Below are 19,144 nucleotides of genomic sequence, written 5' to 3'. Positions count from 1 at the left end.
ATATTTTCTTTATTTACATTTCAAATGTTATCCCGTTTCCCGGTTTCCCCTCCGAAAATCCCCTATCCCCTCCTCCCTCCCTCTGCTCCCCAACCCTTCCATTCCTGGTCCTGGTATTCCCCTATACTGTGGCATAGATCCTTCACAGGACCTAGGGGCCTCTCGTCCAATTGATGACCGACTAGGCCATACTCTGCTACATATATAGCTAGAGTCACAAGTTCCACCATGTGTTTTCTTTGATTGGTGTTTTAGTTCTAAGGAGCTCTGGGGGTACTGGTTAATTCATATTGATGTTCCTCCTATGGGGCTTCAAAACCCTTTATCTCCTTGGGTACTTTCTCTAGCTCCTTCATTGGGGACCTTGTGATCCGTCCAATGGATGATTGTGAGCATCAACTTCTGTATTTTCCAGGCACTGGCAGAGGCCCTCAGGAGACAGTTATATCAGGCTTCTGTCGATAAGCTCTTGTTGGCATCTGCCATAGTGTCTGGGTTTGGTGGTTGTTTATGGGATGGATCCCCAAGTGGGGCAGTCTCTGAATGGTCTTTCCTTCAGTCTCTGCTCCAAACTTTGTCTCTGTAACTCCTTCCATGAGGTAACCCAATCACAAAAGAACACACATGATATGTACTCACTGATAAGTGGATATTAGCCCCAGAAGCTCAGAATCCTTCTTAGAAGGGGAAACAATAGACCCATGGAAGGAAGGGGTTCAATCTTAAATAGCATCTTAAAGGAAAGAAAGGAAAGGAAACACTTGGAATGAAGTAAAGATAAATGGACATGGAAAGGGGTGATTAAATTTATTTAAAGAAAGAGACAAAGGAAGGTGCTTTGATTTGTCCATTGTTTGGTATAAGGAGGATTTCAAGATGAGGCTTGAGGAATGTTTTAACATGCCAAGATAACATTCATGAAGGAAGCAAACTGAATACTGTTCATGGACGAATGAACCAAGTGTGAATGATAAGGCTAGATTATGGCTGGAAAATACTAATGTTGTGTTGAGCTATAATAGAAGAGTCTTAGTTTGTTTCTGCTGGGACCTTGGAAGAGTTGGGCAGCAGATTTTCACAATATACTGCTTGTACTAAATTAAAGTATACCAGGTTTATTTAGCAACCGAAATTTATTTAAAAATTGTCCTGTTGATTAGAATTCCAAGATCAGGGTACCAGGGAACTGTATCCTTCTGAACACTGATGTAAGGATCTAATCTGAATGTCTTCCTCTGGTATGCAGATAAACATCTTTGGGGCTTGCAATTGCCTCCCCTTATTTACCACAGATGTGACTATATCTAATTCCATTTTCATATCTGGACACTGATCATAATGTAGTAAGACCTGCTCATATCATCCCTAGGGAGGTGAAATGTAATGAGTTAGATGACAATCTTTCTTTTTTATATATTCATCTTCCGTGTCACACATGCATATGTCCTGTCTTTCCTGAAGTCATGTAAGAATATGTCACTCTTTGTTCACAAAACATGTATTATTGCATGCCGGTCATAATCAGACCTTACTATATCTTCTCATGTCAAAACCACAGCCTTCTTTGAATCTGAATTAATCATTTAGTTTGATACAGGCATTCTTTCTGAAAGTTGGATCCCTCTTTCAAAGTCTTGTACACCATTCATGTTTACCTTGAGCCCTTCTAGGCAGCTTCTTATAGAGTGAAAGATGATAGATGGTGGCATTAAAATCTCAGACTCTTACCCTGGCTTTGTCACTCACTAGCACACTGGTCTCTGAAAGGATTGGTATTAACACAGAACAAAGTAATATCCATCGCATGAAACTCTCCTGAAGATAAAAATTAAATCCCTCACATTACCCAAGTATGTCCCACTGCATGATTAGATATTTTTGCCTGATTTTCCATGTTGTGTCCTATTTCTATATGTATGTAGGTATATACACATGTAATACATACAATCTTTAACATGTTGGTGTACTTTAAAATCATCTGTGTCTAGTATACAGTGGTAGTCATTAACCACTGACACTAGTATTCATATTAACTTCTAAAGTCATTCCCAACCTAGATTCTACCACATAGAGCACACAAACAAATTCTATGTAAAACAGAATTATTGGAGAAGAAGAAAGGACATAGTATTTCATCTCTTTCTCATTTTCTATAAAATTCAATGAAGCACATTTTAAAAAGAGATGGAAGACCTAGTTCACACTCTGCCTACATTATGTATCTCTAGATATATGAAAAACTGATCTAGTTAGTTATTTTTCTTGTGTTGTGTAACAGTTTTTTTCTGAGATTGAGATATTTCATGTTGGAGGGAAACTTGTTAAAACATGTTTGCAGGGGGATGAAACACAGAGTGTTCTAAAGGAAGATGAAATACAGCAGGGAAGCTCCTTAAGAAAGAAAGTAAGCAACTCAAAATAGCTTTAAAAAAAAATCCTGAAACTGACTAGATTTACAAGGCTCCTCCCTATCAAAGAGTTAATAAACTGTAAAGACCAATGAAAGGGAACCCTCAGAGAAGCCCAACTGCCTGAAATAAACACAGACCAACCTAGAAGAAACAAAGGACAACTGAGCTACCTGGAAAAGGCTCAAGCCAACTGAGTCCCCATCCTCACCCCCATCCCCACCCAAAGAAAGAAATTCTCCAATCTGTTGATCTGCCTGCACATTGTTCAGTGTGCTTCAGGTTCCCAACTTTTGTTTTCACCCATGATGGGGTTGGCTTTGATGGCTCATCTCTCTTTGATACATTCCTGCTCCTTTAAGTAACCCATCACCAACATTCCCCCAAGAAAACTAATTGGTTCACCCACTTGGACTTTGGCAGTATCCATATTTGAGGTCTGTTGTAGGCTCCCTTTCTGAGGTAAGAAGATGTGCTTTGTATCTCAACTGGAAAGTCTTTCACATAACACCTTGAGTGTTCTAAGTATAGAAAAAATAGATAGATAATATTTCACCTTAATCACCAGGCTCTCATAATTCCTAAGCCATTTATCACCCTACCAACAAAGAAGTCCATTCCATACCACCCAGCTGTCACTTACCAACAAAACAATCATACGAATATAATATATTATATGATATTGTATTGTATATTAATTGTCAGGCATCTTTGTAAAAATTGGCTAATTAGCTCATCAATAATATTTAAGGGCCTTTCTTTCCTCTGCACAGTCCCTGCTATGACTTTATTTTGTGTGTGTGTGTGTGTGTTTTAATAGGCAGGATTTTGGCTGCCTGTGCCATGATCACATTAAGTCTACTAATGGTAGTCATAAGTCAGAGCAGGCAAAGGGATGAACTCAGAGCCCAGAAGCAATTAATATAGATTTTAAGGTTTTGGATGGATGACTACACCAGGAACAACATCTTAGTAAAATGGACTTGCAGCCATGTGGCAGGCTTTAGATTCATCCAGAGGCTTAATTTCTTTTCAGTAGGGACAAGAAGATGATCTTAAATTCAGCAATACCATATGCTAGAGGAAAGAGAACATATGGGAAGATATTTAAGGGAAAAACATAACCATTTCTGCATTAAGCTCCATAGAGTTTGATTAAACTCAATAGAGTTAATTATTTCATTTTAGAGGTAACTTCCAGACAAACTGACTATTTTGTTTTCTTTCTCTTTAGCTAAGTTTGAAATAGATCTTGGAAGAGCAGTCAGAAGTGTCTTTAAAAAAATAGTAGAGGCAGCTTTGCAAAGTAGTTTGAATATCTTTGTAGTCAGCATGAGTGCTTAACTGTACTCCAATAATTAGGAGCTCCCCAACCTCAGACAAGTTACAAACCCCCAGAGTACACAGTTCTCTCATCTATATAATAAGGACAAAATTACCCATCTTATTCAATTGTGTTGTATTCTATTTGGTGATTTGTGATACCTGGATGTTGCACATATATATTTAATAGCATAATTCCCATCACACTAACCATTAAATGTTGGTCATACTCTTCCTAAATTATGCTTTTCATAGCTTATCCAAGTAAGTCTTGAACACTGAGTATTAATGGGAAGCCAGGGACCAAACACATTAAAAGCTCAAGTTGGAGGAGAAACAATTATTATAGACCCTTATAGAACCCTAAATCTTGTTTAGGACATTCCAGGCTTGCCAGGTCAATTAGTAGTTCACAATTACCCTTCAAAATCTCATGTCCTTTTTTTATTACTAAGTTAAAATTTATAATAAACAATCATTGAGTTTAACAGGTAAAGGACAGTTTCCCTTATTCTGTAGGTGAGCTAATAGGGCCTGCCTGCTTGCTTGCTTGCTTGCTTTCTTTCTTTCTTTCTTTCTTTCTTTCTTTCTTTCTTTCTTTCTTTTGTTATGTTTGTAAATTTTTGTTATTCTTTATTTTATTGGTTATTTTATTTATTTACATTTCAAATGTTGTTTCCCCTTTCCAATTTCCCCTCTGCAAATCCCCCATGCCATCCCCCATCCCCACTACTTCTATGAGGGTACTTCCCACCCACCCACCAACTCCAACCTCACTGAGCCATCCCTCTAGACTAAGGCACCAAGCAAGCCTCCACAGGACCAAGGGCCTCCCCTCTCATTGATGCCAGATAAAGCAATCCTCTGTAACATATGATACTAGAGTCATGGGTCCCTCCATGTGTCCTCTTTGGTTGATGGTTTAGTCCTTGGGAGTGAAAAGGTCAGCTCAGGAACTTTGAGAAGGTCATTAAACACTCTTCCCCCCGACCCCCCCCCACACCCACTCTGGAAGGGAGAGGCTAATTAGCATTTCTCAGGTCACAGGCAGGAACCAACCTGCAGGTGGGGACATATTCCTCAGGACTGACCATTGCTCACCTTCAAACTAGGGAAGTCCTTGTCACCTCATTCCCTAAAGACCAATCAAAGGGTACACTGTTCTGCCAATCACATTGTGCCTAGTTGCTGATGCTCTGTTCTGCCCCAGGAAAGAGAGGCCCTTGGTCTTGCGAAGATCATATGCCCCATTAGAGAGGAATGCCAGGGTCAGGAAGCAGGATTGGTGGGTTGGGGAGTAGGGCAAGGGGAAGGTATAGGGGGCTTTGGGTATAGCATTTGAAATGTAAATGAAGAAAATATCTAATATAAAAACAAAACAAAAACAAAAAACCTTGCCGAGGTGCTGGGGGGGGGGGGGTTGGGGCAGGGGGCGGGGGTGTCGCCACCTCTCCTTCAGGTCTGAGATGACCCCAGTGCACTGGAACAATAAATTCCTCTTGGTTTTTGCATTGATTCTGGCTCCACGAGGTTCACTTAGGGGGTCCCCAGTAAGCTAAGGTTTCCCGGAGTCTTACAGGAGCTCTGGGGGTTTCTGGTTGGTTGATATTGTTCTTCCTACAGGGTTGCATTCCCCTTCAGCTCCTTCAGTCTTTCCCCTTACTCTTCCAGTGGTGTCCCCTACCCCATGCTCAGTCTGATGGTTGGCTGAGAGCATCTACATCTGTACTGGTCAGATGCTGGCAGAGGCTCCTGGAAGACAGCTGTATCAGGCTCCTGTCAGCAAACACTTCTTGGCATCAGCAATAGTGTCTGGGTTTGGCATTTGCAGATGGATAGATCCCTAGGTAGGACAGTCTCTTTCCTTCAGTATCTGCTCCACTCCTTGTCACTGCATTTCCTTTAGACAGGAACAATTAAGGGTTAAATTTTTTGAGATGTGTAGGTAGCCCCATCCCTCAACTAGGGGCCATGCTTATCCACTGGGTGTGGTCTCTACAGGGTCTCTCTTCCCTTTGTTGGATATTTCTGCTAATGTCATCCCCATTGGGTACTGTGAACCTCTTGCTTCCCTGGCATGTGGGACTTTCTAGTGGCTACACTCAGTTCCCCATCTCCCATTGACAAATGGGATCTCATAAATTTGAAAAGCTTCTGTAAGGTAAAGGGCACTCTCCATAGGACAAAACAGCACCCTACAGATTGGGAAAAGATCTTGACCAACCCGACAGAGGGCTAGTATCCAAAATGTATAAAGAACTCAAGAAGTTAGACTCCAGAGAACTAAAAACCCTATTAAAAATGGGGTACAGAGGGACTGGAGAGATGATTCAGTGGTTATGAGCACCAACTGCTCTTCCATAGGTCCTGAGTTCAATTCCCAGGAACCACATGGTGGCCTACAACCATCTATAATGGGGTCTGGTGCCCTCTTCTGGTGTGTCTGAATACAGCAACAGTGTACTAATACATAAAATAATCACATCTAAAAAACAAATAAACAAAAAGCAAACAAACAAAACCAAGAAATTTTTTTAAAGTGGGTTATAGAGCTAAACAAAGGATCATCGACTGAGGAATATTGAGTGGCCGAGAAGCACCTAAAGAATTGTTCAACATCCTTAGTCATCAGAGAAATGCAAACCAAAGTTACCCCGATTCCATCTTATATTAATCACAATGGCTAAGATCAAAAACTCAGGTGACAGCAGATACTGGTAAGGATGTGGAGAAAGAGGAATAGAATACTCCTTCATTGCTGAGGGACTGCAAGATGGTACAACCACTCTGGAAATCAATTTGGCATTTCCTCAAAAAAATTAAAAATAGTTCTTCCTGAGGATACCGCTATACCAATCCTGGGCATATACCCAAAAGATGCTCCAATATATAAAAGGGACACATGCTCCACTATGTTCATAGAAGCCTTATTTATAATAGAAGTTGAAAATAAGCCAAATGTCCTTCAATGGAGGAATGGATACAGAAAATGTAGTACATTTACACAATGGAGTACTACTTGGCTATTAAAAACAATGAATTTATAAAATTACTAGGCAAATGGATGGAACTAGTAAATATCATCCTGAGTGAGGTAACCTAGTCACAAAAGAACACACATGGTATGTACTCACTGATAAGTGGATATTAGCTCAAAAGCTCAGAATTCCTAATATACAACTCACAGAGCATATGAAGCTCAAGAAGAAGGAAGACAAAAATGTGAATACCTCAGTAGCACTTAGAAGAGGGAACAAAATAATCACTAGTGTTGGAGGGACAGATCTGAGAGGGGAAGAAGAGGTAGAGGGAAAAAGGGAGGCAGGATCAGGTCTGGGAGGAGATGGGTATAGGGGAAGTAGAGAGGGTCAGGAATTGAATAGAAGTGTGTAGAAATGGAAGATGGAGGAATCGAGGCTTACGTTTTATATCTCTAGCAATAAAAGTAGATCAAGCTGTGAATAGGGCATCGACAGTGTTTGTCTTCAGTGTTTCTTCAAAAGTGAGAGAAATGAATTCATCTTTCTGATGTGTGGAGAACCAGTCATCATGGTGAGAAGTGGGCCTAACAAGTATAAACTCTTTAATTACTGAATCAAGGAGACTTCCCAGATAGAAGCTCCAAGGTGTAAAAATAACTCAATGGAAGGAACCAGTTAGTTTATAGCAATAGATACTCACTATTCCCCTGGGAAGTTTTTAACATTTCAGTGTTAGTGTGGCCCTTCTGTGGTACATAGGCAGGTCTGACAAGTTTTCATAGATTTGGTTATGACTACCATGTCCTATTTCATTGACAACTTATTTTTCTTATTACATATGGAAAGATGAATTCAAGTTGGCATGGATAGAATTGATACTCAATACTCCTTGAGTTTCCAATAACCTGAGACTAGATAGGACAGGGACCTAAGGTAAAACTAAATACTACTCTGCTGCTAACAGAATGTAGAAATAAAATATCTCTTAATGGCATTTTATTAAACTCATAGTTCTGGGTCTTGATCAACTATTTTAGAGTTTAAGGGTCTCTGAGAATTGCTGAAGGAAGACCCCAGACTCAAATAATATACAAAAGCAAAGAGCATTTATTCTGCAGAAACAACTAGCATGCTAGGCTCAATCATTTATTCAAAATTGTGACTCCAAGATGAGCTTACAGGCTCCTTTTAAACATAGCTAGGGGAATTTTAGGGATGGTTATGTAATTTTTAATGATTGACTATGTAAGCAGCAGTTACCTTAGTACATTTCTAGTTGGTTCCTATGTTAGTTTTATTATTTTTGGTCAGGCCTTAGAGAAATTCCAGAAAATGTCTCAGTCCTTAGACTGCCCCCCCCCCCCCACCTCTCTCTCTGAGCTAGAAGTTAGAGCCATACCAGATAAATGACCCATTGTCTAGGATTTTTCCAAGAAGTCTTGCCTCCTTCTTTGGGAAACTGAAACCTAGACCTTGGTATAAAATAGAGTAAGTTTAGTCAGACCTCTCAAAAGAAGCTTCCTCCTGAAGAAGACGGTAAAGACCAAATGCAGAGCCCAACAGCAGAACAATGTTCACAGAGTGAGACCTGTTGCAAGTAAATCTCCTCCCAATATGCCCCAGCAATGAAAACACAACACAGTTAATATGATTACATGCTGTGCACCTAGATTGGGCAGATCTACCGCTACACTACCATCTTCCACATCTATGAGACCCCTTAGAACTTGTGGTTTCTCCCGGCCATGTGCTTCTGCTTAGCTTTTCTTCTTCTTTCTCCTCCTCTGCATCCTCTCCTTCTTCCATTTTCTCCTTCCACTCTCTCTTCCACCTTCTGCTCCACCTTGTCTTTTAACTGCCCAATCATAGGCTCTCTTTTATTTTACAAATTAAGGTGGGAAGCAGGTTTACAGGAAATCACCTGAGTGCTGACTCATTCCTTGTTTGCAACCCCTCACAGGAGAAATACAATTAGCCCCGGGGCTATCCACAACAGAGCCCTTGGAACATTCAGCCTTAAATTGGATGTCTCCATCAAATCCCATTCCTTGGGGCTCAGGGAACTGTGTGGAAGAGATGGCAGAAAGAGGGTCAGTGCCAGGGGGATGGATGAGGCCAAGTAATCAAAACCTTTTAGACATAACAGCATGCATAGAACTAAGACTGATGCAGCATATGAATGGCCTTGCATGAGTCTGCATCAAATGCAGTTCTAGAACTGAAAGGCAGCATGGACAATTGCCCACTCCTTAATCCAGTCTATCTCCAGTTGATAACTCATTTACAACTGAAAATTAGATTTCCCCAAGAGAATCTCACTGGAGATGCAAACCACTCTTAAGGGTAGGTCTCATGTCCAGCAGATGGCCAAGAGAAAACAAACACAATGATATCTTTGTGTTAAGTCAGGGCAATTTTTTTTACAGGTCCTTTGCAAATATGTGATGGTTCCCAATTTGGGTCTTTATGGGAATCCTATATGTGCAAACTTGGGGGTCTTTGCATCTATATGTGTTTCTTATGGTTTTCCTTTGCCTTTTTTTTTTCTTGTTTGGTTCTATTCTGAATTTGATTTGTTTTATCTTATTAATATTATTATCCCTTAGATCCCATGTTTTTTCAATGAGACAGAAATGTTTGGATTCTGAATGGACGTGGAGGTGGCGAAGAATTGGGAGAAGCAGAGGGAAGAGGATGGGAAAATACTTATAATACACTGTGTGAAAGAAAACTATCTTCAATAAGAGGGAAAAAAACGTGGCATGTTTGAAATGTCGCAGAAAAACAATGCAGGATATTTACTGAGAATTAGACTCTGCCTGAGGATGCGATGGTTCTTTGTTTAAGAGTGCTTGGTATTTTTACAGAGAATCTGAGTTCAGGTTCCAGCATCTATTTTGGAAAGCACACAACCATCAGAGGATTTTATTTCACCCTCAGAGGATCTGATTCACTCTTCTGGCTTCTGTGGGGACTTGCACAACTGTGGGACAAGAGCATACACGTAAATAAAAACAAAATGTAGCTTTTTTAAAAAAGCAGAGTTCTGGAATTAATATAACTGGAAAGTGAATGTTGTCAGCCACAGAGTAGTAATATGACTTTTATGAATCAGCTATATTCCCAAACTTACTCCTACAGGTGGGTATTTATTCAATGGCTATTGATTGAGTAAATAGAGAGGACTTAACATTATTGAGGTCTTTAATCAGGAAATTAATATTTATATTAAGCTACAGCCGTAGCAGGTTGTACACAAGAGAAACTACCAATGAAAAGGCTAAGAGGCAGGTCTACTACACACAGAGATGAAATAGTAGAAGTGTGTAGATAGGAAATGCTAAGAGATTATATATACAAGATAAATAGTAGACAGACCGTGCACACCCTCGCATCCACCAAAAGTGACAGTTCATTGCATAGCCAACTGAGGCAAATGGAAGAGAGATTGTTGTTTGTTGTTCACCTAAAACATGAGACTGTTTGAGGGTTGGCACAAGGTCAAGTGCAGTAATGCATGCAAGTAGCACAGAGTGGGTGGCAGAACATTCAAAGTCATTGAGGATAAGCAGGTTGAAAACTTTGGGCCACTATTGCTCATCTAGAAAACATTCTTGCCTTTCCTATTTAAGGAGGAAGAGAACAAAAGGTTAATGGAATCAGACCTTGGTAGAGTGCAACCAAGTGTTCTGGACTCCCACACACAAAGACTTAACATGCATAACTACAGAGCATAACTCAGGATGGCAATCATCTTGCTTCATGGAGCTACAGCATTCAGGGACTAAGTTGTTTATGAATTTGAAGCATCAGATGAAAGTTTTTCCTGTGTTGTCTGATGCTAATTATGCTTTAATGTAATCTCCTTGATTGGCACTGAAAAAAAAAAAACCTCCCAATGTCTGTTTTCTGGCAAGAAGCCAGCACTGTTCAGTTAACTCCAACTAATATTTCTGGTGTGTTTACATCATAGAAGATTTCATGTTTATCTTTCCTGAAACATGGGGATTTCAAGACTTATATTTGCTTTTCTGTCTTCTAATAAATGTTTTCTTTGGAAATGCACTGGGGACAAAGGAGAATAGAATCAAACCGTTCTCTCTTTTCCTGAGAGCCAGCCTGACAATATCTTCTTCAAATGTATCAGAACTCATCATTCAACAGACCATGTTTTGAAAAGGACTGTCTCACAGCTTAGATTTACATCATCCGTTATTTTGTCCAGAGGTAAGATGATCCACAGTCTTCTGCAGCCTCTTGAAATGCCCCTGCATGTGACAAAGCATTCACTTTCCCCCTGGAGTAATAAAAGAACAGAATTCAACACAACTGAGCAGATCTCCTAAAGCCATTAGTTGCCTTCTTGTCATTTTGGCATGCATTCAAGCTGTCAAAAGCTGATCTGCCTCAGGACCCGATTCAGCCATTGTCTGAACAGAGCACAAGGCTCTTTCACTCATGTATGTGTGAAGTACAAAAACATCTGGGCACAGTCCCTGTGGTCTGACAGCTAAGAAAAATCTGGTTTAGAGTGCCCGAACTGCTATAATGTCAAGAGACAAAAAATTGGATGTCCTGGTAGCTGCCACAGTGGCCATTCACACGGCTCTCTTCTGGTTGCCATGACCACGAGCTCCAGAAAGTAATTTTCTGTTAACCTTTCCAACTCAGTCCCATGAGTGTCATTGAGACCTTGAAAAAGAAGTTGAGAGTGATGAGAACTTGGGTCTGGTATTGGTCTTCAGTGAGTGATGGAGTCTAGAAGCCAGTAATGTCTACTTGTCAGGGTCTAGCCTTCCACTTGGAGGTTGCAGAGGCAAGCCTTTGTCATTGATCATGAGTAGGGATGCTATGTGCAGGGTTGGAGACCAAGCTTGAAAGTTGCATTTTACTTTGTGAGCAATAGAAAGTACAGTTATGTTCCACTAAAATCTGTGAATTTATATAATTGCTGTACATTCTGCCTATGATAGAGGATAGAAAAATCATAATAAAAAAAAACAAGAACAAAAACAAAACAAAACAAAACAAAACAAAACAAACAACTCTGTTCAGTCACTACAAAGATAAGAGGTTCCAAAGCAGCAGCATGCCCTCTACTACTGGCTGTGAGCAACATAAATCAGCTGTAACTGGCATGGAGGTTTATTTATTTGTTTGTTTATTTATTTGTTTGTTCATTTTTGTTTATTGGCTGTATAATAGGAAGCTCAGATGAAGGACACTTTAAAGAGCTGGACTTTGGGTTACACTGATCACAAAGCAGCTTTAGAAATCAGATGTGAAGCTAACAGTTGACATTTTAGACTATGAGTATGAATCGGTAGTAGCAATATTTCCATTTCCTATGACTCTACCCAGGACGTGGCTCCTTGGGAAAGAAAGTTTACCTTGACTTGGACCCTATACCTTTTTCTTGATTACAGATTGGTAGTGGCAGCAATGGAATTCTGTGTTTATGAAAGCATGGATGCACTAAAATGAAAATGTGAAGGTTGTTTGACAGACATGGAGTAAGAATCACACACACACACACACACACACACACACACACACACACACACAAACACTGGTTGAAAAGAGTTTCATTCTTATGGATTGTTTTAAAATAAAGTTGTTGGGGCATTCTCTGGACTTCCCTGGTGGCTTTATAACTTGACCCCCTATCAAGAGCCCCAACTGAATAGTATGTAGACATTTGACAGTATTCACCAAGAATTGAATCCATGACCATCGTTGGTGGGAAAATGTGCTGAAGCTCAAGACTATGATGTCAAATACCTTAGGATTTTCATAGAAACTACACCTATTCTCTAATATAATTTAAATAACTTCTGACTTCCTCATGATACTTGAGACAAAGCAAATATTCTGTAAGTAATTGTTATGCTGTATGGTATAAGGAATGATGACAAAGGGAAAATGTTGGTACATGCACAGTACAAAAGCAATTAAATGTATTTTCCAACTGTGTTTGCTTAAATCTGTGGGTTTAGAACCTGCAAATGACAGAGAATCACCCAAATATTTCAAGACTTTCTTCCTGATTTCTCACTTCATTTTTTTTGTAGGTAACTTCTAAGTTGAAAATATTCTTCAGTTCCTTAAGGAAAGGGCATTCTTGTAGAGAAATAATTTTAGAAAGAAAATAATGAGCATGCTGTTCAACGCCAATGCCATCGAGAACAACACAATGAGAAGCCTTATGCGTCATTGTGACCTTTTCAAATCTCGGTGCTACCTACAGGTACTGACATCTAATGAAGCCGGCCGAGTGGCATGGAGGTCAATGTTCAAGCTGCCCCTGAAAGAGTTAATTAAATTTCCAAAGATTCTCTGCTGGACCCCAGGGAATAGTTTTAAAGCTATTAGTCTCCAATGCCTTTACAGACAAAAAGGCTGAATGTTTATGTGCAGGGCCTGCCTCTTAGGGATTCTTCCACTTAAAACAATTCCTGTTGAAATGATCATGGTTGGTCCCAAATGAAAAACAGCATACGAAGATTCAGGAAAATCTGAGTATTGTGAAGTTTGAGGATTTTAAGTTCCTCCTGAGTGTGATTCAAAAGCAGAGGAAACTGTTAATTAAAACAAAAAGGACCTTGAATTCTGTGAAGGTTCTTTATGTTGGGAGGGGGTAGGTTTGTGTTTTCTCTCTCTCTCTCTCTCTCTCTCTCTCTCTCTCTCTCTCTCTCTCTCTCTCTCTCTCTCTCTCTGTGTGTGTGTGTGTGTGTGTGTGTGTGTGTGTGTGTGTGTGTTTGTCTGTGTGTCTGTCTGTGTGTGTCTGTGTGTGTGTGTGATTCTCTTTCTCTGGGTGTGTGCCTCTGTCTCTCTCTGTCCCTGCCTCTCTGTCTCTCTTTCTCTCTGTCTTTCTCCTTTCCCGTGTCTCTCTCCCCATCCCTCTATCCCTCTCCTTCTCTCTAAGTTTCCAATTTTAGTGATATGTCTCTTATATCCAGATGGTAGTCAAGATTACATGATATATAACATGACATGTCCATTCAGCAACAACAGCGCTGGTCCTCTGTGCCTTTCTAGCACTGAGACACTTAAAAGAGAGTGAAGGTGGTTGGTACTCTATCTCAATGGGTTATTTATTGCTTTAGGCATTTTCCATTTTCTCTTCAATAGTTGTGGCTTTAAGTAGAATCCTTACCATCTAAAACTGTAAAGCTTTCTGGACATTCTGGGGAAAGGAGAAGGAAGTCCCCTTCTCTCTCTCTCTCTCTCTCTCTCTCTCTCTCTCTCTCTCTCTCTCTCTCTCTCTCTCTCTCTCTCCCCCCCCCCCCCATGCTGAGGCTGGCATGATGAGCAGTTGCCATCAGAACTGGTACTGTCATTTCCCAGAGGTCATATAGGAACATCTTCCTGAAGCACATGGGCTATTGGCAAATTATCACAGGTTTGGCAACTTCCATTTGGCCATTTAGTCTTTGTCAAAATCTGGAATCTTTTTATCAAGGGACAAAGGGGAATTGATATATATATGATCATGGTGGAATTCCATTTTAGAAAAGAATTTTTTTGACTGAGGAGAGAAAGGTATACAATGCTTTGCAAAGCAAGCTGGTGGGTCATTCACTCATCTTAACAAGCATTTCTTGAGTAGATATTAAAGGTAACAGCCATGACAGATTTTAGTCTTTGAATAAAAAACATTTAAATAATTTTGTTTGCCTCTTCATTTGGTGATGAAATAAACCACATTTCCTTAATAGTTAGCTATAGAGGGGCCTAAACTGGAAGCTAAATGTATGGAAATTTTTGGTACCCTCATGGCTACATGTTAAAATAAATTGCAGAAGGACTACAGAACATTTTGTGGAAAATCAGAAAGTCCTGCTGGGTTCTGGTATACTTTGTTACATATATATTAAATTGAACCCTCCCAGGAACATAATGTAGGCATTTGCTACTCACATCCACTTTAACTTAGTAAAAGAACATTCAAAGATGTTACCTGGTTTTCCGATGTTGCATTTAATTATATGTACTGAATATCTACACACACACACATACCCCTCACCTAAAAAGAGATTTAAAAATAGTTTATTATGGGCCCAAATATAAATGACCGTGGACCAGGAACAAAGGTTCAGATTATCCCAAATTTCATGTTACCACATCATAACAATTTCATGAAGTATAATAATAAGAAAACAAGGAAAATCATAAATCAGGACACTTTTAAAATACATTGGTAGAAATATCAGATAGGTGAGTTACAGCAAAGAAGGGACATCTCTGCTATCATCCTCCTATGTTATCTGATAATATTCTTGACTTTGGCTTTGGTGAAAGCGAGTAGCCTGTTAGGTTAATATATTCCAAAAGGTTTTACCTCTTAGACACCAAGGATGCCAGTTCAGACAAAGAGGTGGGCAAGAAATAGCTATTAAGGAAGCTAAAGATAGTACAAGATAAATTGTAACGCATCTCCAGACCTGTGACACATTCCATTCTCTGTTCAATCGCTGCAATTCTAATCAGTCAGCCTTGCAGAAAGTTCAGTGTACATGAGGTATCTTTCCAGGAAACTTCCCACACATCCCATGCCCAAGCCATTTCCTTTCTTCTGGGGAGATAGATCTGAATGTTGGAAATCAGATCCATATATCTTAAAACATATATCCTAAGAATAGATGGGGAGTCAGATAATGTAAAAGTAGGCAATTCCTGAAACAAAAGCTACCAGTGTTCAAACATGGATAAAAGTGATAATTTCATCACGGGTTTCTCAGATCTGTTTGCCACATCACTAGAAACTTCTGAGCTCTAAAGTTCAGACTTATTCCACCACAGCAGTGAAGGAACAGGCAGGCAATAGAAGAGACTGTTGGTGCCTTGAGTTTCTGCTTGTGTTATCATCTGAAGGTGCTCTTGTGCTGTCAAGTTCATTTCACACCCTCGGTAACAGGGGGTATCCTAGACAGTCGATGTCATTTGAGGTTTGCCCCAGGAAAACCATAATATTGGATTTCTAGAACTATAACCTTTAATTATCTTTGTAATTCTCTTTGAAGTCTTCAGCTTACCTTATCTCCAATTTAAGCCAGCACAGTTTTCTCCATTCTGCATACTCTTAAAAATGTATGGTCACATCATTGTTCAGAGAAGAGAAGCTATAATGAGAGTCTCCCAATCTTTCCATGGTAGCTGATTGGATGTGCATGTGGAAATGGAGTAGTATGCTACTAATAAAAAGAAGACCTTCGCCCTGAAGATGCTGGAAATTATAGAAATCGTATATAATAGGCCAAGTGATAGATAAGAGTCCATCATCTTTAGTCTTATTGTCATCCAAATTTTATGATGTTTTGGATATATTTTCTAATATTCTTGTCTTGGGGAGCAAGCACTTCAAAGTATTAAAAACTTCTTTATAAAAACATGTTATCAATGCAAATTTATATGCTGAAACTCTAACCCCTACTGTCTCAGATTGCAAATGTTTACTGATAGGGTATTTGAGAACATAATAGATGCAAAATAAACTCATATATATGAATCTGCAATCAGTATAATTGGAATGCTTATAAGAAGGAGAGATGAAAAAAAATCAGGAGAGATGAGGAAAAACATACCCACCCATGTGCTGCAGGAAAGAGTGGAACTTATCATTGGGAGGAGACATGCCATTGTCTCATCCCTTAAGAATTAATCCAATAGGGCAAGTTAATTAAACGGCCAAGGAAGCACCCCTCAGGTAGGTAGGTTCACTTGAAGCTATGCTAAAGAGATAGGAGGAATAATTATCTCTTCAACGAGATAATATACTTTTTCTTCTCAGAGTCTCAGCCCAGTGCAGTCATTCCAGTACTACCATAGTGATCTGTTGGGCAATCTGCCTTTCTGAGCCAGAAAGGCATAGGCATAATCTTTCCTTTTCTTCTCTTCTCTTCTTTTCTTTCTTTCTTCTTCTTTTCCTTCCCCTTCCCCGTGCCCCTTCCCCTTCTTTCTCCTCCTCCTCCTCCTCCTCCTCCTCCTCCTCCTCCTCCTCCTCCTCCTCCTCCTCCTTCTTCTTCTTCTTCTCTCTCTCTCTCTCTCACTCTCTCTCTCTCTCTCTCTCTCTCTCTCTCTCTCTCTCTCTCTCTCTCTCGACTTCAGTTTCCAGAATTGAGCCTCCTTTTTCTTCAACTGCATGTACACTACTTTATGAGGCAGCTTTGATAAACTAATGCAGTCATTTGATGACTGTCACTAAAAGTGAAAATGACCACATGTTGCAGCCCTTTCTAGGAAAATTTCAGAAGTACAGGCACAGTTACAGACCATCAGGAAGGCTAAAGTGAATTTACAAGTATATATCGAGTTGGCAAAATCCACAGAGCAATAGTCAGCCCATCTTGCTGGGTACAATTTGCATTTCTATGGCTAAGAATTATTGGCCTTACTCCCAGTATAGTGCAATTTATAGAGCTATAAAGTAGTTGAAAGACAATGAAAGGCGGGGCTCACCCAGGATTTGTGGGTAGGATAGCTTGCAGTCTCATTATATATTTAAGTCTTATCCCATTTTCACAGATAGAAACAAACTAGGGTACACAGAGCAGAGTGAGGCTTGTTACATTTCCTCTAAAATGGGAAAGGGGATGCAATTTTCTCTGCTCTGAGTTATCTTGTGTTCATTTAAGTTTCCATAGTCCATGCCATCATGGGATGTGCCTTACCTGTAGTATATAAATGCTAGTCAAAAGAAGCAGGGGCCTTTGTTTAGGCCGGAATCTGACTTCTAATATTTCTGGCTATTCTGGTGTCTGTGATATGAGGTAGGGAAAACTAAGGAAACTCCTCCTTTCTCTTAGAAGCAGCATGGAAAGCTGGCCCCAGGGCAGAGCCTTTTGAAGCACAGATTCCCTGTGCTTTTGAAATTCCAAAGTCAAGAATTGTTGATTTATATTTTCTATGCCCTTTTTACTTCACCATCCCTCCTGGAGTTACCGAAGACAAAATGCAACAAGAGAGAACAGCTATATTGGGTGATGGAGCAGAGACACCTGATGGTGAGTTAACAAATACTTCTATTGTGAATTTAGCATAAAATAAACTCTTTGCTAAGCAATTTCATATACCCGCTCATTAAGTCCTCACAACAGCTCCTTATGTGGGCTCATTCTTAGGTTTATGATTTGAGGAGAAAGAATGTTGTCTTATGGGACGCATGATGTCAGCAACTGCAGACAGGAGGCATAACACCACATTCCTACCCAGAACCCCAAAGAGTTCACCTTTCAGGGACCTGGTAAACCCAGATTCTTGGCTTCTACACAGAAAAGCATTTCAGGACTAGCCAATGAGAGGCAGAGATGCAGTTTATTAGATATTTACAGATTTTAAACATGAGGATTAAGATAAAGAAATATTTGCTCAATTAAAAAAGTAATATACACTAGGGGGCACAAATGTGTGATTCTCTGAGAGTTACTTCCATCTTTACAATGAGAACATATAGGAATTGAGTTCAGTTTGAAGGTATTATATGCAAACAGTTGCTGAAAGATCTAAAGGAGATTACAGGATGGTTCCTGAGAGGCTCCTGACAGGATTACAATTGGTAACACTTCAGATTACAGTGGCACAGAAAGAAAGAACCGTATTGCTGTAAACAAAGTTAATACTCTTATTTGTATTCCCAGAAAATCTCCAGAAGACATCAGGCCCTTACCCAAGGACATATCCATCCAGGCTTTAAGCTTGGTTCTTCTATTCCAAAATAAAGTGATTCTGTACAAAAGGACCAAGGTCTCTATCAGCATCCTCCACACCAAAGGGTGTTGATGACACAGGTCTTCCTGCTTTTCAGCAGGCAAGAAGCTATACCAGACTCCAGGGATAAAAAGGTTCCTTACTCTCCTGTGTCCCTACAATTTCTCTGTCTTGCCATCCTGCCTCAGTGTCACCAGGCTTTGCTCCTAGTTTTGTATAACTTCTAAATTCAACGCTTTAACCCTGTGTGATTCTGACTACCTCCTTCCTGTTGAGAGAGGAAAACCCGGACCTAAGTTGTCCACTGTCTTTTCTCTTAGTTTAGCACAGAAAAACCTTTCTGGAAATGTAATTCTGATTGGTCTCCACAGCCCCATCCAGTGCTTGTCTCCTGGGTTTGATGACAAGAATAACATTCTGTGAGACACTGCTTTGGCTTTCTAGGGGAATACTAACCTTCCTCTAGATGTCAATTCCCAAGATTCTGTGGGTGGGCTGAGGGATTTGTCTGATAGCCTTCTCAGTCACTTGTACAGCAGTGTTCACCAAGGATAAAGAGGCCCAGGAAGCCTCTTCGGTGTGCTTTGGACTTACAGTTGCTTTGTAGAGTTCCCTTCTGTAGATTCTCTCTGCTTCTGCCTTGTTCTCCAGAGTCTCCCCTACTTTGTGCATGGAGGCAGAGCTTTAAGAAAACTACAGAGACTTCCCTGCCTCTCATGTACCAGT

The sequence above is a fragment of the Mus musculus genome, chromosome 6 (genome assembly GCF_000001635.26).
Source record: "Mus musculus strain C57BL/6J chromosome 6, GRCm38.p6 C57BL/6J".
Taxonomy (NCBI): domain Eukaryota; kingdom Metazoa; phylum Chordata; class Mammalia; order Rodentia; family Muridae; genus Mus; species Mus musculus.
This window is presented reverse-complemented; position numbering follows the sequence as displayed.